Source organism: Odocoileus virginianus, chromosome 9 (genome assembly GCF_023699985.2).
Source record: "Odocoileus virginianus isolate 20LAN1187 ecotype Illinois chromosome 9, Ovbor_1.2, whole genome shotgun sequence".
NCBI classification, from domain to species: domain Eukaryota; kingdom Metazoa; phylum Chordata; class Mammalia; order Artiodactyla; family Cervidae; genus Odocoileus; species Odocoileus virginianus.
In genome coordinates, this window is record NC_069682.1 from 10289692 (window position 1) to 10317518 (window position 27827).

The window sequence follows — 27827 nt, forward strand, 5'->3', positions numbered from 1 at the left end:
GGGAAAGATGATAAAATCTCTAAGGGGTCATTAGCTTGGGGATGGTCATGACCTTGCGAACTCAGCTCCATCTAGTAAGCGACTACTTGGTAAATTTGTACAGAGAGCCTCCACCTGCCCATATCTGCTCAGTGTCAATTTGATCTTGTCGTGCCTATTTTGTATTCTGCTTCTGGGTTTTAAAAAGTTATTTTAAAAGCACAAACAACAACAATTGCAGCAATTCCTGCTTTTCTTTTTCCTCCCTCTTGCTCCTGACTGGCACCCACCTCGTTGTTGGCTCACGTCTACCTTTTCAATTTCTGGCACATGTGTGTTCTGCTCAGTGCCAGCTTCAGGTCAACAGATGTTGTCATGAAAAACAAGAACTAGAAAATTAGGAAAATCTCCCTGCTTTGCAATGCTTATTAGCAGGAAACAGCAGCAATACGCTTTATATTTTTTTAGTAGCGGGTTCTTGTGGGCATTCTGCTCACAGACTGGTGCATTCTTAAGCTTTCTTTTTTGAGTGTGTTATTTTTGTAATGGAAAAATCATTTAATTTGGAAATCATAATGACCTTTGTATCCGCTTCTCTTTAGCCTGTTCTCTGCGATAAAAGTCTGACACAGCATATGCAAGTGTATAGAAAAGCTATGGCTGTTAACAACAAAAAAAAAAAGCTTTCAGAGAAAACACATTTCTGAAAAATTTTAGCTCTGCAGTTTTGAAAACATCTCAAAAGTCCCCTTTGCTAAACAGAAAATTCTTTGAAAACTGGTTAATGGTCTCAAAACAGTTTCAGACACATTTACAGGAAAAATATTTGGTTCCTACCCTACAATAATTTCTTCATAAATGAAAAGACTGAAACGTTCTTTAAGTCCAGATTCAAATAATTTCAAAAGCAATTATCCTTTTGCTCGGTAAAGGGGATGCTTAAGCTTTTAGAAGAAAGCTTGCCCCAGAAACTTGTGCAACTGTCCTATCCAACTACGAATTTCTAAAAGTAAGATGCCGACCATAAAATATGTCTGATTTTTCAGTGTGAGGCTGATGTTATATAGAGCAATACAGTGTATGGACCACCTGATATCCAGGTCCGCAAAAATAGCACCCAGTTTACAGAGCCGGCCTTGGCCTCTCCCACAGGCATCGCCCCCAATCCCTCGGGGTGTCTCATTTCATGATCCTACTCTCATTCGTTCCTGTTGGACTGTAATAAAAGGAAAACAGATTCCTGGCCCTGGGAAACTATTTCTTGTTTCTTTATCTGCATAATAAGGGGTTTGAGCTAAATCCTTTCCAAGACCCTTACCAGATATAAAATTCTGATGTTCTTATGTTGCAACATATAATTTAGGAATTGTTCAATGATACGCATGCCTTGGAAAGTTCAACAAAACCTTGACACAGAAAGTCAGAATGTGTGGGGGTGTGTGTGTGTATATATATATAAAATGTATATATATATAAATAAAAATGTATTTTTAATATATATGTATATAAAAGATGGCATAGTGAAGGACGGGGAGCCCGGCATAATGCAGTCCATGGGACTGCAAAGAGTCAGACATGACTTAGCAACTGTAAAAAAACAACAAAATGGCATATATATACACACATATATTTTTATATAAAATTTATATAAATATAAATATATTTTGGTCTTCATAGTCCATCTTTACTTATCATTCTATTACTCTCACTAGAAGCTCAATACTGTGGATGAGAAATTATTTGATCTTCCATGCTGTGCTATGCTGTATTTAGTTGCTCAGTTGTGTCTGACTCTTTGCGACCCCCATGGGCTGCAGTCCGCCAGGCTCCTCTGTCCATGGGGATTCTCCAGGCAAGAAAACTGGAGTGGGTTGCCATGCCCTCCTCCAGGGGATCGTCCCAACCCTGGAATTGAACCAGGGTCTCCTGCATTGCAGGTGAGTTCTTTACCAGCTGAGCTACCTGGGAAGCTGGGAGCTACACTGATCTTCCATAACTCACTGAAAATAGTTTTATTAAATTTTCTATATTATTACACATATTTGATTGTTTGTTGTTTTTAACTCTATATTTGAAATTTTTTTTAAATTATACAATTTTTAAAGGTTACTCTCTGCTTACAGGGGCTTCCCAGGTAGTGCAGTGGTAAAGAACCCACCTGTCAATGCAGGAGATGCAAGAGATGCCGGTTCAATCTCTGGATTGGGAATATTCCCTGGAGGAGGAAATGGCAACCCATTCCTGTATTCCTGCCTGGAGAATCCCATGGACAGAGGAGTCTAGTAAGCTACAGTCCTTGTGGAAGCTCCAATACTTTGGCCACCTGATGTGAACAGACAACTCATTGGAAAAGACCCCGATGCTGGGAAAGATTGAGGACAGGAGGAGAAGGGGGCAATGGGGGATGAGATGGTTGGATGGCATCACCAACTCAATGGACATGAGTTTGAGCAAACTCTGGGAGATAGTGAAGGACAGGGAAGCCTGGTGTGCTGCCGTCCATGGGATCGCAAAGAGTCAGACACAACTTATCAGTTGAACAACAGCAACAACAGCAAGTAGCTCAATGGTAAAGAATTCTGTTGCTAATGCAGGAGACCCAAGTTCGAACCCTGGGTCAGGAAGATCCCTTGTAGAAGGAAATGGCAACTCACTCCAGTATTCTTGCCTGGAAAATTCCATGGACAGAGAAGCCTGGTGGGCTACAGTCCATGAAGTTGCAAAGGGTTGGACACAACTGAGTGATAGGACACACACATTCCACTTATAATTATTACAAATTCTTGGCTATATTCCCCTTATTGTATAATACATCCTTGAGCCTATCTTACACCCAACAGTTTGGATATATTGTGAGTGTGGTTGCTCAGTTGCTTCAGTCGTGTCTGACTCTTTGCGACCCTCTGGACTGTAGCCCGCCAGGCTCCTCTGTCCATGGGACTCTCCGAGCAAGAATACTGGAATAGGTTGGCATACCCTTCTCCAGCAGATCTTCCTCACCTGGGGATCGAACCTGTGTCTCCCTGGTCTCCTGCATTGCAGGCAGACTCTTTTACCCACTGAGCCACCTGGAAAGCCCTTGGGTATACTAAATTGTGTATAGTAAATGATGTAGCTTTTATCTTCGGTATTGTTAATGTGAGTAACAATGATAGCAGCAACAATGATAATTACTTTGTTTCTCTAACTTTGTCTTCTACAAATAGGAGATCATTCTCTTGCAGATTTCTGAGGCCTCTTACAACTGTTTGTTTTTACCTTTATGTTTATTTCTCCTTCTTTTTTTCATGGTTCATACTCTTTCTCCTACTTCATTTCCTTTTCTTTATTTTCTCATTTGCTCTCTTTGTTTACTGTGATGTTTTCTCTTTCCTTGGATCCTACTTGAGATTTTGAGAAATCATTTGTGATATATCTTGCAGGGCTCTGTGGGGCTCCTGGCAGAAGGACTCTCTGTGTCCCCAGTTTCTTTGATGATAGGAAACAGCCTTTATTTGGCCTTCATGAATTCAACCTTCCCTGAATCCAAGAGTCAGATTCAAGCAGTTGGTAATTAGGGAAGGAAGGGGCTGGCAGACCAGAAGAAACTGTCAAGAGCAGCCTTGGGGCAAGGTTCTGTTTTCCTATCAAAGGATACACACAATATATTCTGCAGATACTGAACCCACCCCCGCTCCAGGGAGGAGAATTTAATGATTAATGACGAGGTGCTGCCCACAAACATGTAGACCCCAGAGCACATGGACCTGAGGTTGGTGATGCTGATTCCTACTTACCTCACCACCCACCCATCAGAAGACTGTCTACCATCTGATCACACCCTCTGAACAAAAACTATGAAACTTTCCACTCTCTTACCCAAGTTGGGACACACGGTTTTGAAGGCATTTACTCACCTTGCCTGGCAAAGACAATAATACTACTCTTTTCTACTTCACCCAAAACTCTGTCTCTGAGATTTGATTCAGCACCTGTGTACAGAGAAGCTGAGCTTTCAGTATCAGTTGTCCCTTGGATAGAGTAAAAAACTACTCTGAGAGTTCTGGCATTTTGGGGTTTACAGAAGAACACTATTTTCCACAGTGCTAAATTACAGCCACTAAAATGGTTGGTGAATCTGTGCCATCTCCTGCTCATTTAGTTAAAATGCCACCTTAATTGTGCTGGGTTACCATGCATTTTTTCCTTGCTACTCATCTGAGTGTTTATTTTCCTGTCATTTCCCCCTACAAACCTCCTCTTGCAAATAGATTTGACATTTTGTGAGCATTTCATTCTGCTTGAGGCCTGATATTTACAGGAACAAAATGGTGCTTGGAGAAAAGCTTCTTGGGTTTGTAAATGAGTTTATTTATATCGTCAAATCTGGATGACCCAAGGATACATAGTCTGGATTTGGGAAACATTTCACCTTTCACCTTTCTCTCACCCGGTCAAAGCTAGAGGGTTGTTGGGCCATTAGAATGGGTTTGCATTTCATGAATATTCACATGGTTAGTGTCAGGAAATGTAAGCATGGCCAAGGGGGAAGGATAATCTGTCTCTTGGGTGACTCTGGGGAAAACAGCTTGAGATTCCTTTTTTTTTTTTTTTAATGGTGCTCTCTGGGTCTAACAGCTAATTCTGTCATTTAATGAAACAGGCCATCACAAGCCAACAAAAATAGAAAAATAACTGGAAAATGACTAATTTGTGCTTGCATGCTCAGTTGCCCAGTTGAGTCTGAATCTTTGTGACCCCATGGACTATAGCCTGCCAGGCTCCTCTATCCATGGGGTTTTCCAGGCAAGGATACTAGAGTGGTTTGCTGTGCCCTCCTGCAGGGGATCTTCCTGACCCAGGGATCCAATCTGCATTTCCTGCGTCTCCTGCATTGCTGTCAGATTCTTTACTGCTAAGCCACTGGGGAAGTCCCTGGCTAATTAGATGATCTTCTGATTTTTGTAGTTCAACAGTATGAATACAGGGTAGCAATACATAGATTAATTGTATTAGGAAAAGACAGCGAGAAATTTTGACATTCAAAAAAAATCGTGAATAGTTTTTTAGAATAAACTAAAATTGATGTCTAGATGTTCTCTTCTTATATAAGCTGCATCACCGAAAAGAATTTTTAAACTGGACTTTCTTAGAAAATTTCTCAGTAATACACTTGGTAGTAGTGATGGATGGATATGGAGGGGGATAGTAGTGAAAATTTAATAAAAATATATTCATTGGGATCTTCCTTTAAAAAAAACAAGGATCTTCCTTTTTACCTTATGCCTATTAAGAAAATGTTCCGATGCCTAGCAACTAAACAATTACTTTTGTTTTCCAGTCTTGAGATGTATGTTGAAGACTAGTGCCACGATCACACTAAGAAAATAATCTCTCTGAGATAACAAGTATAAGGGACTTCCCTGGTGGGCCAGTGGTTAAGACTTCACCTTTCAATGTAAGGGGTGTGGGTTTGACCCCTGGGAGCTAAGATTCCACAGGCCTCAAGGCCAAAACCCAAAACATAAAACTGAAGCAATATTGTAACAAATTCAATAAAGACCTAAGAAATTTTTTAAAAGGAAATAACAGGTTTAAGATGTTACCCCTCTGACCCTCACCGAACTATGAAACTGAGAAAGTTGTAAGGAATTCTGATACAAGAGGCATACTCTTCTCCAGAGGGTACCACTTCCATCTCACCAGTACAAAGCACTTTTTCAGTTGACTTGTACCTATGACATAAATGTAATAGGTCCTGAAACTATTGGAAACTCAAAGTCAGTATTGACTGCCAAGTTGATTTCAAAATCCCTGGTGATTCCAGGCTTCCCAGGAGGCACTAGTGGTGAAGAACCTGCCTGCCAAAGCAGGAGACTTAAGAAACCTGGGTTCAGTCCTTGGGTTGGCAAGGTCCCCTGGAGAAGGGCATAGTAACCCACTCCAGTATTCTTGCCTGGAGAACCCCATGGACAGAGGAGCCTGGCAGGCTACTGTCCATGGAGTTGCAGAGAGTTGACCACGACTGAAGGAGCTTGGCACACATGCACGCATGCACTGGTGATTCCAGTCTCAGAATGCAAATTGCAGGAGCTGGTTTAACAGTGGATACCTGTGGTTTGTATTGTCGGAAACCTCCTTGGCAGCATCTTGTTGTCATTCAGGCACCAAAGCTCAACTTTATGGGTCTGGAAAGGCCAACTTGCCCCATCCCGTTATCAACTGACACCAACTGCTGTTTAAAGGTTATGAAAAACGACAGAATGGCTTCTTTCTCAATCGTCTCTGGCCTTACTAACACGTCACTCAACCTGAACACTCCTCCCTCAAAATTACACAGAATGTTTGCTGAGTGCCTTGCCTGCCGTCAGGCATTCTTTCCTTGTGAATTTAGCATCGTTTCTGAACCATCGCTGCATCTTGTTTCATTCTCCAATGGAGGAAGGATCCTGGGTCCTCAGAGCACACAGCTTTATCTCACGAAAGGGGAAGGGGAGGTGGGGGGTAGTGCCTCTGGGAGATGCTGCTGTTCTCAGTTAATCTTGAATTGAGAGCAGTTGCCTGGGAAACAAAACCTCAAAAAAAAAAATCTCATTTTTGCATGCAGCTTCAAATCTTCAAATGACAGGATGTGCATTTGTGTTGAAAGGAAATCCTCTAAGTCAAAAGGCTCCTGAAGACCAGGTTTATGATCTGCCCAAGCTGCCTCAGCACAGCATGGATACTATCACACTGCTAATCAAATAGAACACACTTAGGTTAAAAACAGAGATGAAAAGGTTGAGATGCTCTTTTCTGGTCACATGAGCTGAAAGGCATCACAGAGCCACAGAATGGATGCTGCAATGCAGTGAGTGGCCCTGTTTTGGGAACTTACCTCTAACTGGTAATTTATATCCTATCTTAGGGTGTGAGTTTGGACTGTGTGTCATAAACATACCTGCCTCCCAGGCAAAGCTTCTTCAACTGTACAATGGAGGGATGGTCTGGTCATCAAGTTACTACCTTTCCTTACCCCTCCTCCTAGAGCTAATAATTACCTGGACCTGTAAGGTAATTTATGACTAGTTTATGACTGTTGATCAGTGTCTTTTGTGTTTTTTTTGACCAAGCCTTAGTTGTGGCATGCAGGATCTTTAGTTGTGGCATGCAGGCTCTTAGTTTCAACATGTTGGATCTAGTTCCCCAACTAGGGATCAAACCCAGGCCCCTGCATTGGGAGTGCAGAGTCTCAGCCACTGTGCCATCAGGAAAGCCCTTCTCAGTATCTTTCAACAAACATTTACTGAGGATTCATGTCACCAGTGTAGGGTTGGAAGCAAATTTCTGTTACCCTTTTAGGTTCTATCCCTGAGGCCTGTGGATTAAACTCACAGCCTAATGGGAGAAAAGATTTATTTTGTTTGCACATGGGAGCTTCATAGAGAAGAAGTAAAAACCAAAAGAAGCAGATAGGCTGGAAAGTTTATATACCATTTTAACAAAAGGTGATAAATGATAGAGAAGTGACTAGACAAAGGAAGAGGATTTTGGGCTTCTGGGGATAAAACATTGTGAAAAGGTAAATATATGGGGGAAAGTAATGGGAGATGCAAGATGAGATGGTTAGGTAGCATCACCGACTCAGTGGACATGAATCTGAGCAAACTCTGGGAGATAGTGAAGGATAGGGAAGCCTGGAGAGCTGCAGTCCATGGGGTTGCAAAGAGTAGGACATGACTTAGTGACTGAACAACAATGATATTCAAGGACTGTGATTTAAAATTAATAATAATATGATCAGGGACTTTCCTGGTGGTCCAGTTAAGAGTTTGTGCCTTCATTGCAGACGTCCCAGATTCAGATCCTGGTTGGGGAACTAAGATTCCACATGCTATACAGAGTGGTCAAAAATAAGGAAAAAAATTTTAATAAAAATATTTTTGAAAAATTGTCTGGTCAAAGAATATAAGGAGCACAGTCAGTCTCAGGCAACTTGACAAACAGCAAACTGAAACACATAATTTGGTCAAACATGAAATGTGAGTGGTTTCAAGACCATCCTCTGTTTTCAGTTTACTTACTGGCTGCTCTCTGTTACGTGAAAGAATAGGGGTTGACGGTGGTATCTGTGTGCAGTGGGGGACAATCATTGTGGAACTTGGATAAAAGCTCTTTCAAAGGACTTCTTATATTTAGTTGATAAAATAGTTCTAATTTGCCACCATCAATAGTATAATCAAGGATTACCCACACAGAACCTTTCTAGAGAAAGCTGGAGAAGACAGCAGGACATGGAAGACAGCTGATTGTCTGGGCATCTTCACGGATCAACGTTTTGAGCCTCTAAAAAAATAACTGCTGGGAGATTTGCTGACACAAGGGAAAGTAAGGCTCTCATGTGAATGTGAATGGAAAGGGTAAATTTCACGATCATCTTATGGTTGCCAAGAGGAATTAGTCACTCATATGGAGTAACCTGGCTTAAAGGAAGGATTGGCAAATGCCTTTTTAGGTAATAACGAAGTCATCGTGGAGATCTAAAATGAAAAGTAATAAAAATAATAAAAACTGCTGAGTGCAATAACAAGAAAATGTGAAACACGGGTAAAATGTCTCTCATAAAAAGATGCGTAACACTGTACTTCAATAGAATAAAAATTCACTTTGTACAGAAAGCCAAGTTTCATTGCTGCTGTCAAGGGAAGTGACCAAAATATTGGTTTACCAGTTCCCTATGGGTTTTCCTGGTGGCTCAGAGGTAAAGAATCCACCTGCAATCCAAGACCCCTGGGTCAGGAAGATCCCCTAGAGGAGGAAATGGCAACATACTCCAGTATTCTTGCCATGGACAGAGGAGTCTGGCAGGCTACAGTCCATGGAGCAAAGAATCAGATGCAGCTGAGCACGCATGCGCCAGTTCCCCACAGATCAAGAAGGCTTTTTTCCCATAAAAGTGATCCTGGCCCTGAGAAGTTGAATTTGCAAAAATTCTGCAAAAACATTGTCCTGATGTGGGAGAGTTGAGAAATTAGGGGGGTTAAAGTTCTTAAACCCAGCACACTTTCTGGTGAAAACAGATGGGGTCAACACAATCCTCTCTTCCTATCTGTGAAAAATAGTATGAGTTGCAAATTCTACCCCATGTAGGCTACTGGTGACTTTTATGTTAATATTCTTAGTTGTTGTCACGTAGAGTATGGAGGGTTCTGTAACTACAGTGAGTCCACAACCTCTAGGCTTGATCTTCTGTTTTCAGATGGGGTTGCCTTAGGGTCAGAAGGGGCTTCCCCGGTGGCACAGATGGTAAAGAACCTGCCTGCAATGAGAAAGACCTGGGTTCGATCCCTGGGTTGGGAAGATCCCCTGGAGAAGGGAATGGCTACCACCCCAGTATTCTTGTCTGGAGAATCCCATGGACAGAGGAATCTGGTGGGCTACAATCCATGGGGTCACAAAGGACATGACGAAGCAACTTTCACTTTCACTGGGGTTAGAAAGAACTCAGCTAATTGCATAAACTTAAAGTATTATACTTACTACGAAACCACCAGTTACATGTGGCTAGTGAGCATTTGAAATGCAGCTATCCAGAATCGATATGTGCTGTAAGCAAAAAATAAGAAATGTTGAAGGCTTGGTATGAAAAAAAAAAGAAAGAAAATATCTCAACATTTAAAAATATTTGTTGCATGTTGGCAATACTTTGGACATGTTGGATTATATAATGTATTCTTAAAATTAATTTCACTTGTTTTTATAGAAATGTGGGTTTCATAGGTGTGGATTAATTTACAGGAAAACAGAAGCAGAGACAAGTTGCTGGTAGCCAGCGGGATGAACAAACACTTGGGGAGATTGAGCAGGACATCTCCCTAAAACTGAATGTTTCTGTGGCGTTAGACAGAGGGTGAGAAAAGCAATGCCTAGTGCAGTTGAGGGAAGATGACCCAAATCTATACTTTCTCCCTTAGGTGTGATCTCTGGCCTGATTATATAACAGAGTCACTTCTTCATGTTGTAACTTTTATGATGATCAGATAATGTTTGCTAAGCACAGTGAGCTGCTTGGACGGAAATGAGATAGATGCCTTGGAGTGTTGTCCATTGACACGGCGACCAGCCAGCAGGTATGATTCTGTCTCTGTACCAAACCATTTCCATTCAATATAGTGTATTTGGCAACATTTCTGTTTTTTAAACAAATTGGGAGAAAAGCTGGAGTCTAGAATATTTGCCCTGATCTGAAATAAATGAAAATAACACTCAGAAAGTACATTTTCTTTGGTGTGGATAGAGAGTCCTTAATGAGGTGTTTGCTTGTGTCTGATTTCTCTTTGTTTTTTTACTGGGTTCATTTAATTAGAGAGAGCCTCTCAGCCTCAGAGAAGCACCACTGAAATCTTACAAAATCTCATACATCTGTTTAAGGCTGGGTGAGCTGTTTAAACTGAGATGCAGCCTCTGTGCTTATGGTTTTCACTGAACTTGCCTTAGTTAGTCCACGTTGCCATCACAAGATAGCAAAGACATCTATTTTCTTAGAGTTGTCATATGACCAGCAATCCCACTTCTGGGCATATATCTGGACAAAACTATAACTCAAAAAGCTACATGCACCCTTGTGTTTCAAGCAGCACTATTCACAATGGCCATGATACGGAAGCAACCTAAACGTCCATTGACAGCAGAATGAATAAAGAAGATACAGTGCATATACACAAGGGAAAATTATTTAGCCATAAAGACTGAAATAATGTCATTCGCAGCAACATGGATGGACCTAGAGATTATCATACTAAGTGAAGTAAGAAAGAAATAAAAACCATTTCACACTTTTATGTGGAATTTAGAATATGATGCAAATGAACTTATCTATGAAGCAGAAACAGACGCACAGACACAGAGGACAGACTTGCGATTGTCGAGGGGGAGAGGGGGTAGGGGAGGGAAGGACTGGGAGTTTGGGATTAGCAGACGCGAGCTATCACATATATGATGGATAAGCAACAAGGTCTTACAGTCCTAACTGTGTAGCACAGGGAACTATAGCCAGCATCCTGTGATAAACCATAGTGGAAAAGAATATGAAAAGAATGTACTTTTCCTATTATTTTGCCATACAGGAGAAATTAACACAGCATTGTAAATCAACTGCAGTTTAATAAAAGACATTAAAAAAAAAAGAGACAACTCTTTTCTCACAGTTCTGGAGGTTGGAAGTCCAAGATGAAAGTGCTGGCAGGGCTGGCTTCTGGTGAGGTTCCTCTTCCAGGCTTGTAGATGGCTGCGTCTCACTGCATGCTCACGTGGCTTTTCCACTGTGTGAGTGAGAATCCTTGATGCCTCTTCCTCTTCATAGAAGGATGCCAGTCCTATCAGACCAGGGCCCCACTGTTATGGCCTCATGAAACCTTTATTACCTCCCTGAAGGCCCCATCTCCAAATGCAGACATGGGAGGCTTCAACATGTGAATCTGAAGAGGACCCAGTTCAGTCCATACCAGGGCTGTTCACAAATGTTGCATTTCTCCTACTGGGGGTTCGGAAGGATTGCACATCTCTGCTTGCTCTCTTGGATTTTTCTTCTTGATTTCTTTTGTTACGAAACTGAGCTCTTCTACAGCATTTCTGTGATTTTGTAATTCTCTGCCAAGTATTTATTTTTATGCTTCGTATTATGATTATTGGCATGCCTGTCTGTTACCTCTTGCAGAGTACAAATGGTCTTTTGGTTGTTTTATTTAACATTATATGTATGCCCTCTACCTTACAAGTGCTAAATACACATATGAAGAACTATGTTAAATGTGACGTGTTAGTCATAAACTCAACTAATACCTCACTCTGAAATAGATATGGATTTAGAGGTTTATGTATATATACATAAGTATATAAATATTTATATTTACACATATCTTGTATTTGCAGATTCTAAGGTACCAAAAATGATCACGCTTTTCTGGATCATTCAAAGCAACACCATAATTCTGCAGAGAGGCAATTTGCAGAGCCAGCACGCTCTGAAATCCCATTCAGTAAGCCAGGAGGAACCTGTAACTTCCTTTTAAGGAAAGTCCTTGCTCTCACTCCAGTCCACAAAGATGTGGCCCCATTTATCTGACATTGTATATGCTGCTCTACCTAGAGCATCATCATTCCAATATGTCTGTTTTCTGAGTGACCCACCAGCTACAACTCGAAAGATGGGATTTTTGAAAATCAATCCTCAGGGGTAATAAGTGCAAAAACTCACCTGCTCTTGATTGAAGCACATTGGAACAAGGGTTTCCCACACTTCACAGTGCTGTACCCTGAAAAGCCAGAAGGGAAAGTCAGGTGGATAATTTCCATGTCTGTTGCTATGACAACTAACCCAGCCACTTCTGTGAGGATGCGGATGATTATACCAAAGCAGGGATTCTCAACCTCGAGTCCCTGAGTCACGCTGCCAAATAAGCCCTCCAAGTCCCCCTCAGCAACAGGACTAACAAAATCAAGTTCACCAGAATTCCCATCCTGTTCTTTGGAAGCACCTGTAAGAGAAGCCATAAGTGACTCACAGATTAATGCTCAGAATCAGAATAAATTGCCTTGATGCATTATTATGGCAGGAGCCATCTGGAGGGGCCATACGACTCACAAGTCAGGCCCAAGATCACACTTGGGGAGCTGCTGACATTCACAGGAAAAAATGATCACTTTCTCACTTTCTTGGGATCTAAGAGCTCTAGGTGGCATCCAACATTTGGCCGTGGTTGCAGAGAGAGAGTTTAATTTCAGGTGCTGAACGCATGTGGTTCTGCATTTTATCTTCAATGTTAGGATAAGCTTGAAGCCTAAGAATACTGCTGCTTGTGATTCTAATTGCTCTGTGGTCTGATTTCTTAAAATGATGATCGAAGGATTTGAGATTATTGACAGAGTTCTCTTGAGAATTTATTTGGGGTTGAAATGTAATTCCTTCACTGTGTCTTGGTCCTTCATAGGTTAAAAAAAATGCCACCATTTTAATTTTATGAGGTTAGGCAGATCCTACTTTTTCCTCTTATGGAAAAAGCCAGTTGAGAGGAGGAACAGAAGTCACGTACACAATCTGCGAAGAAATGGCTTTCACTTTTACTTTGAAAACAATATTCAATTTTAAATGGAAAGGTTAAAATATTTCTGAAAATTATTTCAGTGTGTGTATGTGTGTGCATGCACACATGTGTGTATAGACAGAGAAAGACAAAAACTGGAATTCTCTGGTAGGTATAAGCACAAAGAATTTGGAACTGATATTTTCTTCTGCTTTCTTTTCCTGAGGTGCCAAATTTTAGCACACAGCTCCTTGCTCCTTAATTAATGATTAAACAAATTCAATTCATGATTTAACTTAATTAAACAACTAATGAATTTGTGTATGCAAGAATCATTACTGTGTGTCTGAGGCAGGCCTCTAGGGCACAATTGCCTAGTTCTCCACAGCTCAGGAAATCGTGTTTAGAGCTGAATTCACAACTCTTTGCTTTAAAAGCCACACCCCTGCCATACAACTTACTCACTCGATTTGGGGTTAGTTATATGTATACATCACTCTTTAAGTATAAAGGTAATCTTTCTGGTACATTTCCTAAGGGGTATCTATTCAGAAATGTATTTTCAATAGTGCGATCAGTTTAGTTTTGCTTTTTTTTTTTTTAAAGCTGTTTAAGCTCCTCATGGAAATGCTCATAGACAACTCATGTTGGAAAGATAAAACATAATCTTGCTATATTTTTAGGTATTCTTATTTATTCTGAAAGTACGGTCACATCTCACAAATCCAACTTAAAAGCCATTCTATGAAATAAAAAATTTAAAAAAAAATAATTTTCATTGTTTTCAAGTGGAGGCCTTACTTGGAACTAACTAGACACTGCTCTCTCTCCTGGGCAGAGGTGCTATTTTAGAGCTAAGAGAAGAGAGAAGAGGGGGAAAGTAACCACCACATATCAGAACTTGGTATCTCTTCGGTGGTTTAGCTCCATTTGCTCATCTGTGATACTTCTGCTTGGTTTTCAAAACCAGGACTTGGGGACTTCCCTGGTGGTCCAGGGGTTAAGAATCTGCCTTGCATATCCAAGCATGTTATTTTGTTTGTTCTAGGGTTTTTGATTCATTCCAGGTGTCTGATTAATAACAATAGAAATGATGATGATGGCAATGATGATGGCCCTGATAACGGTGCTGCCGTCATTTCCATTAGCCTCTGAGAGATCAGACTGTCATCTGAGGTATGTGCTGGGGCAACATGTCAAATGTTACGTGGCTCCTGCAGCTCCTAAGTGCCCCCGCCACCCGCATCCTCTACAATCCCGGTCAGCCAGACGACAATGAGACATCTGTTCATGTGAACTTGTAAATATCAAGGTTGATGCATAACACAAACGCTTCTGAAGCTCCTGTTCCTACACATGTCAGAGGGAAGCAGCCAGCAACTAGGTCAGGCAACAGATATTTTGTAAAAAGAACCTGCATTCCTGGAGGAGATGTACGTGCATTTCCCTGGCAAAGCATCCAGCGTGTTTCTGAACATACTCAAAGAAGGTGATGCCTTTCCCTGGGTGAGGTCAGCTCAGAATGAACAAACCAGGCTAAGACACAGTGGGTATCACATATATTTTTAAATTTTCTAGCAAAACCTACTTGAACCTGAAGTTTTAAGAAATCAATTATAGTCAGAGAAATCTACATCCATGTTGTATGATAAAAGCATGATGCCAGAGAAGGGTTTTTGTCGTAACTCACTCTCTTTCTAGTCTGGGCCCTTTGCACCAGTTGCACTTATTTTATTAAAAGGTGAGTATGTTTAGAAATTGTCAGTATCAAAAATGATAGGTGTAGCAACACCAGCCACTGAACAAGGCAATCTCTTTTTGAATGGATATGTGTATATGTATGGGACTGCCCTGGCTTCCCTGGTAGCTCAGCTGGTAAGGAATCCGCCTGCAATGTAGGAGACCCCGCTTTGATTCCTGGGTTGGGAAGATCCTCTGGAGAAGGGATAAGCTACCCACTCCAGTATTCTTGGGCTTCCCGGGAGGCTCAGACAGTAAAGAATCTGCCTGCAGTGTGGGAGACCTGGGTCCGATCCCTGGGTTGGGAAGGTCCCCTGGAGGAAGGCGTGGCAACCCACTCCAGTATTCTTGCCTGGAGAATCCCCACGGACAGAGGAGCCTGGAAGGCTGCAATCCACAGGGTTGCAAAGAGTCAGACACTGAGTGACTAAGCGCAGCACAGCACATGGGACGTCCCAGGCGGCGCTAGTGGTAACGAACCTGCTTGGCAATGCAGGAGACAGAGGAGACATGGGTTCCATCCCTGGGTCGGGAAGATCCCCTGGAGGAGGGCATGGCAACCCGCTCGTACTCGTGCCTGGAGAATCCCATGGACAGAGGAGCCTGATGGCTACCATCCATGGGGTTGCGGGGAGTCAGACGCGACTGAAGTGCATCAGCGCTCACACGTGTATATCTGAATCACTTTGCTGGGCACCTGAAACTAACACAACATTGTAAATCAACGAAGCTTCAAGATAAACTAAAAAATTAAATTTAACATGTTATGAAGTTCCCACTTAAAAAGAAGACAGTCTGTTTTTCTTGGTAGAATGCCAAAGATACCCCCAGACTCAGGGAGGCGGGTGTGAGAAGTTGCATCCTGTGCAGCCAGCACGTCCTGCAGAAAGAAGATATTCCAGAAACAACTTGAAATCTCTTATTTAACTTCAGAAGGTGTTTGGACATCTTGCACCTCAACATGATAATCTAGTGTGAAATTAAACCCATGTATTTTATCTTAAACTTTTTAATTTTGTATTGGAGTATAGCCAGTTAACAACACTGTGATAGTTTCAGGTGGGCAGCAAAGGGACTCAGCCGTAATATACATACATTCTCCCCCAAGCTCCCCTCCCATCCAGGCTGCCTGAGAATATTGAACAGAGTTCATGGGCTATACAGTGGGTCCTTGTTGGTTATCCATTTTAAATTCAGTAGTGTGTACTTGTCGATCCCAAACTCCCTGAGTATTTAAGATTTTGTTTTTCAGTGTGGACTGCTTTTAAAAAGTCTTTATTGAGTTTTTTTTTTTAATAATGCTTCTCTTTTATGTTTTAGTTTTTTGGCCATAAAGCATGTGGGATCTTGGCTCCTTGACCAGGGATGAAACCTGCACCCCTTGCCCCTTGGGAGGCAAAGTCTAAACTACTGAACCACCAGGGAAGTCCCTAAACCCATGTATTTTAAAGTGAATAGAGCAATCCACAAGTTGACAGGACATTAGAATGGCTATAATGGTGAAAAGAACCATGCAGAAGCCAGAGGTCTATACCACATAACATTCACACTGGCCATAAAACATTCACCCAAAACATTCACATAAAACATTTAAGTATATTACAGAAAACATTTTTTTTCAGAAATATAGCTCTGCGGTTCTCTGACTGTTTCTAAGCCTATTTTACAAACACCAGGTTTAGGTGATACTGTTTCTTTTTTAAGGACCCAGCAAGAGACTAACTACAGGCTGATTTTTACCAGTGGAAGGATGGAAGTACAATTAACCACACACAGGGGAAAATTCAACAGCATTTTAAGCCGAGTGTAGCTAAATTAACTTGGGACAGTGAGGAGAACTCTATTCTGAAAAATGAAGGTTTAGCAGTCAAAATGTTCCTGTTTTTCCTTCTCTTCCTATGATGCAGTTTCTTTCTTTTTTTAAATTTAGTATGTTTGTGTCTTCTTATGGAGATACAGTAAGACTGGCATTTCACATCCATGGCTCAATGTGTTTTGATAAGTACATGCACTTGTATAACTACCATCACATCTAAGATGGTGGGACACATCCATCACTCACCCTCAAATCCCCTCATGCTTATGTCTCTTGTGTCAATCCTCCATTTTTCTACTCTAAACTCTTGGCAAACCCTGCTGGGTTTCCTATCCCTACATTTTTGTCTTTTCCAGACTGTGAGAGAAACAGAATTGTATAGTATTTATGTTTTCTCCTCTTCCACTTAACATATGCCTTTGAGATTCATCCATGCTCTTGCATGTTTTCAAGAGCCATTCTTTTTAAATAGCTTCATAGAAAGTGAAAGTGAAGCCGCTCAGTCGTGTCCGACTCTTCGTGACCCTGTGAACTGTAGCCTACCAGGCTCCTCCATCCATGGGCTTCTCCAGGCAAGAGTGCTGGAGTGGGATGCCATTTCCTTCTCCAGGAGATCTTCCCGACCCAGGGATCAAACCCAGGTCTCGCGCATTGTAGGCAGACACTTTACCGTCTAAGCCACCAGGGAAGTGAATAGCTGCGTAATATCTTATTAAATGGATATACCACGATCTGTTTATCCATTCACCAGTAGATAGATATTTGGGTTGTATCCTGAAGTGTGAGAGGGAATGTTGATTAGCTGGATAGAACTGGTCTTGAAGCCAATGGCTGGGCTCAGGTGCTCCTGGTGTTTCTGCAGTTTGGTAGGCTCTGGATTCTGAGAAGTGCTACAAAAAAGCATCCTTCTTAGGCTCGCTACCACCCTGTGAGAGAGGACACCTAAATCTGCTGTTTCTTTTATACAAGAAAAATGAACATTTCAGTGACCTATTAAGAAAAATAAAGCCACAATCTTGTTTTGCATTTCATGAATTAGAAGTCCAGCGAGGGTGTGCTTCTCATTAGCATTCTACTGTTTCTTTAGAACTTTATTTTAATGAAGGATTTTTAAAAAGTTAGGGCAAGAGTGCTGACTTTTAAACAAACCACCCAGACATTTTTAATTAACTTTTTAAAAAGAAATACAGGAGAAATGACTAGGAAACGTTGGTGCCTGCTTCTGATAACCTGTTCATTTTTTGGATAGCTGTCCTTTGTTTTAATTTTCCAGTTTAAAACAGTGCAAGGAGGGACCAGTATGGGGATGGAGCCTGTGACTTGGGAGTCAGACTGACCAAGGTCAAATCAGATCTTATCAGCTATGTGACCTTGGGCCAGCCAGGCCCATGTCGGCTCTCATCCCACAAGACTGGGTGAGGACAGAAAGCTGGAAAGGTCAGTGCATTTTTTAGCGTAGACAATTTAATTATGAGAAAAAAATCTGCTTGGTCTCTTCCTTTATAGTATTAGGCTTTCGATTTATTGTTATCCCACTGCTTTGGCTAAGATGCATGGGACTATGTCTAAAAACCGTAGTGATGGCAAGCAAAAATCTTACCATTTAAAAGTTTAACAGGAACATGTATTTCACTTTTCAGTACTATAGAAAGATGATTTCTTTTCATTCCTAGCTTGCTGACCATTTTCATCATGGATGGGTACTGAATCTTATCAAATGCTTTTTCAGTATGAGTTGAAAGGATTATGGGAATTTTCTCCCTTAGTTTGTTATTTTGCATCAATTATATTATTAATGTTGTACATTCCTTGCACGCCTAGGATAAACCCAGCTTAGACACAAAGAGGAATGACTTGGTCATTCTTTTAGTAAACCATTAGATTTGATGAGTTCATAGTTTATTTAGGATTTTAGCATCCATGTCCAGATAGAGGCTCATTAAGTATACCAAAGACAAGTCAGCTAGGACACATAGGTGGCAATAATTAGTAGTTGCCCTATAAAAAGATTAATGGCTAAAAAAATACTCAAAAGTTAAATGAATTTGTCACCCTCAGAAGATGCAGACTTGATTTACTGTTGTCTAGAATCTCCAGGGTGTCTCCAAGCATTCTTGGCACAAGTGTGGTTCCCCTTTTGAAATAAGTCCTCACAAAATTTCCTGCGCAGGTTACTGCAAGTCAGCTTTTGACTATCAGTCCAGAAAAGGTCCAAAGATGATTCTGGGGTAAAGGAGCTCTCCTAAAGGCAGACAAAAAGTTAGAGTTCAGCCTGGAAATTAAAAAGATGAATGAGGAGATTATTTTTTAAAATCTAAGAATAGACATGGATCAAGTGAACATGGACTTAGGTATTGGAGCTTTGTAAGGTGGGGGCAGGTGGGCTGGACTTGAATTTAGAACTGGGTTCAGGGACTTCTCTGTCCAGTGGCTAAGACTCTGCCCTCCCAATGCAGGGTGCCAGGGTTCCAATCCTGGTCAGGGAACTAGATCCCACATACCACAACCAAAGATCTCACGTGCCGCAGCTAGGACCTGGAGCAACCAAATACATTAAAAAGAAAAAACAAAAAATGAAGAACTGGTTTCAAATCCTAGGCCTTTCACTTATAGCGATTCTTAAACAGGAGTTCCATAAATGGACCTCAGAGGAGACTGCAGTTCCAGAAATAACATGGAAGGTTATGTGTCTCTGAATTTTTCTGGGATTGGAATATCATTAAAGAGTGAAATGTCTCTGAATTGCTCTTTGTTGGACTTCGAGATTGTAACTCTAATCTTATGAACTTTCAGCTGCCTTGTCTATAAAGGGAGAATCATAGCCCTAATGACTTCAAAGACTAGATATGAGCTCAAATTATAAAAAGTCAAATGTAAATATCTACTGAAGGATATGTTTTGAGAATAAGTAATTTCAGTGTACAATAAAATCTTATGAACCATTTACCCTCAAAGCAAGTTTATAAAATGTTTAGAGAAACTGAAGCATCTCAACTGTGGAAAAGTAGAGTTCTTTCATAAAATTTATATATATATATATGTATATATATATATATATATGTACACACACACACACACACACACACACACAACTCCACTAATACCACCACAATAGAAAGTGAACTGGGGGGCTTCTCTGGTGGTAGAGTGATTAAGACTCCATGCTCCGAATGCAAGGGATGCAGTTTCAATCTCTGTTCAGGGAACTAAGATCCCACATGCTGCTTGGCGTGGGCAAGAAAATATATATATATTTTTTAATGAACTGGGCTGGACTGACCTTATGAAATGTACCTAAAGCAAGCATTTCAGGAAGGTCTCCTGATCTGCTAGAGAGCAGAATAAACAGGCATCCTTATTTAATGGAACATGGGGTAGAGGATGCTGGCCTTGCTGTAAGCAGGGTCAGCAGAAGGTAAGTTTAGTTTAGGGGATGTAGTTGATAGTCTCATTTTCTCTGTCTCCTTCATGCCCTCTCACATCTTTTCTGTTTGATCCAGGTGAAGTGGTTGCTTTAGGCTGTTTTAACTCAGAAGCTCCATCGTTGAAGGGTCAGTTATTTTTCTCTCTTGTCAGATTTTTTAGTTTCCTGTTGAATTGTATAAGGACTAGGTCACTCCACTCTATGATTTGGGAATATCAGATAAAGCAGTCCCCATGTTGTCTTTCATTGCATATAATGAGTTTCCCAAATGAATTCAATTATGAAATCCTGAGTACTCAGAGAGAACTAGCGTGGTGGTGATTATTAATATACCCACTACTTGAGAATTCCCAGGTGGTCCAGTGGTTGGGACGCTATGCTTTCATTGCCGAGGGCCCAGATTGGATCCCTGATTGGAAAACTAGGATCCCATGGACCCTGCAGCATGACCAAAAAATTAAATAAATAATAATATTCACTACTTTTGCATTCTTACTTTACAATTCTTCACACACAATTCCATTTTATAAAATAGTTTCCATTCCACTCCCCAAATAAAATTTACCATAAATGTGTCAAAGTGGAGTCATTTCTCTTATTTAATTATATGACTGAACAAAGGCAAATGAATACTATGTAAATTCTAAGCACAGTGACTATTTCACAAGTAAATTACAGGGTCAATAAAAAGCTGATTAGATATCAAGCCAATAGAAAACATTTTATTAGAATGTTTTATCCCCCCCCCCATTTTATTGTGGGCGTGGCGCACGAAGTTGAAACGTAATTAGTACTGCATTTCTCTGGAGGGAAAAGACCTATTTGTCTTCCAAAAGTTAAGTGGACCTTTGTATATTTGAGTTGGGTATGTGCGATTTGCTAGCATTTGTTGTTTTTCAGTCCCTCAGTCGTGTCCGACTCTTCGCAACCCCATGAACTGCAGCACGCCAGGCTTCCCTGTCCTTTACCATCTCCCAGAGCTTGCTCAAACTCATGTCTATTGAGCCGGTGATGCCATCCAACCAGCTTATCCTCTATCATCCCCTTCTCCTCCTGCCTTCTATCTTTCCCAGCATCAGGGTCTTTTCTAATGAGTTAGCTGTTCACATCAAGTGGCCAAAGTATTAGCCTTTGGCATCAGTCCTTCCAATGAGAATTGAGGATAGATTTCCTTTAGGGTTGACGGGTTGGATCTCCTTGCAGTCCAAGGGACTCTCAAGAGTCTTCTCCAACACCACAGTTCAAAAGCATCAGTTCTTTGGTGCATAGCCTTCTTTATGGTCCAACTCCCACACCCGTACATGACTACTGGAAAAACCATAGCTTTGATTAGACGGACCGTTGTCAAACTAATGTCTCTGCCTTTTAATACACTGTCTAGGTTTGTCATAGCTTTTCTTCCAAGGAGCAAGCATCTTTTAATTTCGTGGCTGCAGTCACCATCTGCAGTGATTTTGGAGCCCAAGAAAATAAAGTCTGCCTCCATTGTTTCTCCAACTACTTGCCATGAAGAGATGGGACCAAACTAGCATTAGGCTAAGTATTAGGCTAAGGATTTTATATAGGTACGTGCTTTAGTTAATCTTCTATTATTGCTCTCATTTTACAAAAAAAGAAACTGATACTTAAGAGAGAGATTTTATAAATTGCCTAAATTTTGCCTAAGAGCAGGACTAGCACTTGGAAGCCAAGGTCAGTTGAGTCCAGATTCTACATTCTGAGACTTTTTCGGAACACAGATACTCTAGTACAAACTCAGGTACCCAAATAAAGGATTTATGTATTAGACCTTCCAGATGCCTGACTTGCTGCAAAAGGAAACTCTAGAAACCACAGACAAAGCAAAACTAGTCTTGGTCTATTTCCTTGAAATTGAGCTCTATGTCTTCACGGAACCCAGTACCTATGTCCTTTCTTGTTCTTATTTCTGGATGAGTGGGAAAAGTCAGCCAATAGTTCACTGTAGCATAGTTACAGGAAATACAGAGCTGGACCCTAAACAACCACCTGACCTGCCGGAGTATTCAGAAACATTTGTTCCTGTGTGAAGCCACCCCAAACACTGATGGCCAAACCTGTGGATGGTTCCAGAACAAAAAGCTTGTGTCATATGACTTTGTTTTTTTAAAAGAAGATTTTCATCAATATCTAGGAAATTTTTGTTTGTGAAATGCATAGATAAAAATGTGTTCATTTCTGGATGGTAAGAACATGAGTCATGCTAAGTTACTTCATTCACGTCTGACTCTTTGTAACCCTTTGGACCATAGCCTGCCAGGCTCTTCTGTCCATGGGACTCTCCAGGCAAGAGTACTGGAGTGGGTTGCCATGCCCTCCTCCAGGGAATCTTCCCCACCCAGGGATCAAACCTGTGTCTCTTATGTCTCCTGCATTGGCAGGTGAGTTCTTTACCACTTGAGCCATCTAAGGGTTTTTTTCTGTTAATCTATATTTTCTGGTTTTTCTTTTTTTCCCAGTTTCAAATTTTCATTTCAAATAAACATGTTGTCCAGTTCTACATGAAGTGATCAACAGATTAAGGCAAGCACAATTGTGACCTATCTGAGACTATCCCCTTTGACAATACTTGAAGTTTGGGTAAATACTCTTCTTATCACTGTGTTTCCTGTGATGCCTGGCAGGACTGAGCTGAAAGATCTGAAATGTGCATTTGTTAAAGACTCTGTTCAGTCCCCATCTTATTTTTAGCTCTATCAGTGTGGAGACCAGAATCTTAATAGCTGACAGTTAGTGAAGTGTTCCAGATAAAGGTCCAATTTCTGAAGTAAGATCTTTGCTAAATGGTCACCGATAGAGCTGTATTTTCTAATTCTCTAATGTTTAAGTAGAGTCTCCCTGATTACTCAGATAGTAAAGAATCTGCCTGTGATACAGGAGGTTGGGTTGGATCCCTGGGTTAGGAAGATTCCCTGGAAAAGGAAATGGCTACCCACCCCAGTATTCCTACCTGGAGAATTCCATGGACAGAAGAGCCTGGTGGGCCACAATCCATGGAGTTGGAGAGAGTCAGACATGACTGAGCAGCTTGCACTTGACTAACCATGTTATGACAATGAAAGTTTAAAAAAAAAAGCCAACAAACAGCTATTCAGGGTCTTCCAGGGGTCATACGTTTCACTGGGCACTGAGAAGACAGATTCAGGCCACGGGGTGTAAACTCCTGTGGGTGCTAGACCCTCGGGTCTTCTTCGTCTCTCTTGACTTGCTGGCCTGGACTGATGGTCACCAGGGCCCGTCAAAACTTGTTCCATATGTGGGATGGAGAGAGACTATCAGCAACTGAGAAGTTAGTACTTTCTAGGTGCCGTGATAGAAATGTACACAGGTCAGAGTGTGTGGCTGGAGTGAAGAGTGGGAAATCCAGCTGGTGGGCGGGTGAGAGGGGATGTCTCAGGACTTGATCATGGAACTGAGTTTTTTTTTAAATCACTATACTTATTTACTTTTCATGGATTGATGATTGCTTTGCAATATTGGTTTGATTTCTGTCTTACATCAGCATGACTTAACCATGGGGGTACATAGGGTCCCTCTCTCTAGAATCTCCCTCCGACCTCCCTCCCATTCCCACCTCTAGGTTATTACAGAGCCCCAGTTTGAGTTCCCTGAGTCATACAACAAATTCCCACTGGCTATCGATTTTACACATTTTAGTGTATATGCCGGAGAAGGCAATGGCACCCCACTCCAGTACTCTTGCCTGGAAAATCCCATGGACGGAGGGGCCTGGTAGGCTGCAGTCCATGGGGTCGCTACGAGTCGGACAAGACTGAGCGACTTCACTTTCACTTTTCACTTTCATGCATTGGAGAAGGAAATGGCAACCCACTCCAGTGTTCTTGCCTGGAGAATCCCAGGGACGGGGGAGCCTGGTGGGCTGCCGTCTATGGGGTCGCACAGAGTCGGACACGACTGAAGCGACTTAGCAGCAGTAGCAGCAGTGTATATGCTTCCACGTTACTCTCTCCATTCATCTCATGTTCTCCTTGCTGAACTGAGTCTTTTTTTAAAAAAATATATATTTTTGATATCTAGATTTAGAATTTTTATTTTTTAATTGGAGGCAGATTGCTTTACAATGTTGTGTTGGGTTCTGCCAAACAACAATGCAAACCAACCATAATTATATGTACATCCCCTCCCTCTGAAGCCTCCCTCCCACCGACCACCCCCCGTCTCATCCCTCTAACTCATTACAGAGCTCCTGGCTAGGCTCCCTATATTATTTGGCAGCTTCTCACCAGCTAGGTATTTTACACAAGGTACTGTATATATGTCAATGCTACTTTCTTCATTTGTCCCACTCTGTCCTTCCCCCTGTTTGTTCACAAATCCAGTTTCTACATCTGCGTCTCCATTCCTTCACTGAAAATAGGTTTATTTATGTACATGTACAATATACAATGGAATATTACCCAGCCATAAAAAAAAACAAATCTGAGTCACTTCTAGTGAGGTGGCTGAACCTAGAGTATGTGATACAGAGTGAAGAAAGTCAGAATGAGGAAGACAAATATCATATATTAATGCATACATAGCATATATATATATGGAGTCTAGAATGGAGAAGGGAATGGCAACCCACTCCAGTATTCTTGCCTGGGAAATCCCATGGACAGAGGAGCCTGGAGGGTTACAGTCCATGGGGTCTCAAGGAGTCAGACACGACTGAGCGACTAACACACACACACACACACACACACACACACGGAATCCAGAAAACTAGCAGTGATGTCTTATACTGAAAAGTGGGTGGGGCAGGAGCACGTGATACCCAGAGGGTGAGGAAGGAAGAATGTAACAGACAAAGGAGCAGCGTGAAGCCTCAAGGGCTGGCCAGCTCAGAGTGGATGGGAAAGAGAAAAATGAGACACAGAAAATCCTAAAAGAAGCCTCTAGGGTAGTAGTAGGAAAAGTTAACTTGGAGTTTCTGCAGATGCAACGACTAAAGATTACATGCCAAAATAATTCTGGGTGCTTAAATAAAGTGGCATGTCGTTGCAGGGCAGGAGACAATCAAGGAACAGAAGAAAATACAGGAAGAAAGGCATTAAAGAGCAAATCCAAATTAGAGGCATTCTTTTAGAAACTCTAATTGAATGCTATTTCTATTTGCATAAAACAACATGTTATTTTAGGGTGGTGAGAGCTTTGAGTGGTTTTAATGGACTTTAACTTATCTATCTTTTTTTTCCTAAATAATTATGCACGATGTCATTGTGTCTTTAATAAAAATGTACTTAAAAAGGACATCAGAAGCTCACTAAATAAGATATATAGTTATACAAGGATTTAGTGACACATTTTTGAAAAGCCGAGATAGGGATTCATTTCTCAATAAATCTTTTTAACATCTGTCTAAAGTGTTAAGTGTTTAGAAAGATGGGTAGATGGAAAGAGAGATAAGAAGAAAGAGAAGAAGGGAGGGGGAGAATAAATTCTCTAGCTCTTGCTGTATAGAGACAATAGACCCCCCACCTATGGGCAGAAGCGAGTTTCAATACTTCTTAAAGAATTCTGTCTCAACAAATATTACTTATATCTGGGTGCAGCCTTGTCACTCATTGAGAAATAACTGAAAGTATGTGTTTAGAGTCAGAAGAGAAAGGGACTGTCTGATGGTGTAACTAACAGGGTCATTGAGAATTGGTTGTCAGTTAGGGTCTCACAAATAACATGTATATCAATAACAACCGTGCATCAGCTCACTGCTAACATGGTGAATAATGTTCCTCACTGGAATGAGAGTTTTACTAGCAAACACTTTTTTCCCCCCAAAAAATGACCTTCACAATACATACAGACTTCCTAAAGCATCTGAGCTATCTCCTCCCTTCTTTGGAGAAAAAAAAATGGTTCAAAGCTATTGGAATTTCATCTTCAGTGTATCTGCTGTAGATTCTAACTTCATATCCTTTTCATCTTAATTACTTTAACCCATAACTACATACTGTGTCAGGAGCCAGAACCTCTTCCGACGACTTCACATGCAGTCTCTTTGGCAAATGCAGAGCGTGTCATTTTCTGGATGAGTAACAGGCACAGAGCGCATTGCAATAGATGATTTTATGCCCCGGCTCCTTGTTTAATCAAATCAAAGCAGATATGGTTGATTACATGGACAAAAAGCTACTGAATAAACACATTTGTTCAAGAGTAACTAAGCATTAGATAATATTATGTAATGTGGAAGTAACTGCCTGGCTTAATGTTATGGTTTCCATGGCAACTACATCTGTGAAGGCTAAAGGGGTTCAGAAATATTGGTTTCTTTCGGCATGTTAAAGGGAAAATCTACATTCATGCAATGTTTTTGGTGTTTTTTAGAAGTCTTCCACTCATCAGAAAGTGATCTTAGGTATTAATAACTAAAAATAGTGGGACTACAATCTTAGGAAGAGGACAGGTTTGCTTCGCTTTCCGGTTCTTTAGGGATAGAAATGATGTTCCAGTTGGTAGAGGGAGAGAGATATGAATTTTACATGGGACCTGCTGTATTCCAAGCTTAGCTGCCCTCACATGTAGGGTCCACGTGCCGTGGATGTCTTTCTCTTTTCCAAAAACAAAGACAGCGATGGCGATAACAAAAGGGAAAGTCCCAGCCAAACGTTGAGCACTGCAGAGGGTGATTCCTGCGGAAAACAGGGAAGATTAATTGTGGGAAGGAGCCGGAGAGCAGGGTGCATTTTGTATTCAGTGGGGCTCCGCAGTAGAGCTCGGCCCCTTTATCTGCTGCAGCGGTGTGATTACCGAGAAGGGAGGAAGCAGGTGCATGGGCGACCGTCAGAGCCCAGCCCTGGCATTGTCCTGATTTTAGTTATTTCGTTTTAATCCCCCTGGGTCAGATGAGGATGAAGTTAAACACACAGATTCTTTTGAATTGCAAGTTACGCATTCATAAAACGTAGAGAAATCCAATTATTTCTTATCCTGGGGTTGAAGGGGAAATCCATTTTGGTGGTCAGAAGGAAGGGCTGGGCGCCAGAAGGGCTGAATTCCATCCTTGTCACATTTACCTGCTGTGTTCAAGCTCCAACGGGCTCCAAATGGCTCAAGTGTGGTTGTTCCCCCAAAGGCTGGACTTTTAATTATAGGAGATTTAGAGGTTTCTTCCTACCTGAAGATGTTCATTTACTATGGACCTTAACTTTTTAATTCCTCTTTGCTATCACACCCCCAAGAAGATTAGTATCTTCCTAAGGTGTGCTCACAGGGCTTCCCTGGGAGCTTGGTGGTGAAGAACCTGCCTGCCAATGCAGGAAACCAAGGTTCGACCCCTGGGTCAGGAAGACCCTTGGAGAAGGAAATAGCAACCAACTCCAGTATTCTCGCTTGGAAAATTCTTTAGACAGAGTAGTATGGCAGGTTACAGTTCATGGGGTCGCAAAAGAGTCAGACACGATTTAGCAACTAAACACCAACCAACCAGTTGTGCTTATAGGGTATGTGATGCTTCCATTTAATAGTTTAACAACTCTGGGAAAGGTGCATAGTTATTCTACACCTCAGATTTCCCTACATATAGAATGAGGGTTGAAACACCTGCCGGGCAGTACTATGAGGATTTACCCTTCTATGTGAAGTATAAAGCATATCTGTACCAAATACTCATTAATTCTTACAGCCCTTCATCATTACCATTGATCAGGAATACACCTTTTTCAGGGGATTCCCAGAGTCCATCAGATCTCAGTGTTTCCCCTCTAGGCTGCCAAGTAATACTGGACTTAGAGCTCAATGGAGAATACAATTAGCAAATTCACCAACATGGATTCTATGTTATCATCATGGTGTAGGGCGCATGTCA

At 41.3% G+C, this 27827-nt stretch overlaps 1 long non-coding RNA gene across 2 annotated transcripts in view; it reads right to left on the reverse strand.

Moving 5' to 3' along the window:
* The window catches only part of LOC139036469 (uncharacterized), a 37152-nt gene extending 10983 nt beyond the window's left edge, over positions 1–26169 (reverse strand). The window contains exons 1-4 of one of the 2 annotated variants that reach the window (XR_011489222.1): positions 25972–26169; positions 12194–12251; positions 11143–11312; positions 9478–9543 (exon numbers count right to left, since the gene is read on the reverse strand). This is a non-coding gene — a long non-coding RNA (uncharacterized lncRNA). Of the gene's footprint in view, positions 1–9477; positions 9544–11142; positions 11313–12193; positions 12252–25971 lie in introns of those variants that run through there. The other variant, XR_011489223.1, reaches the window with a different exon arrangement.
* Positions 26170–27827: the final 1658 nt, after the last annotated feature.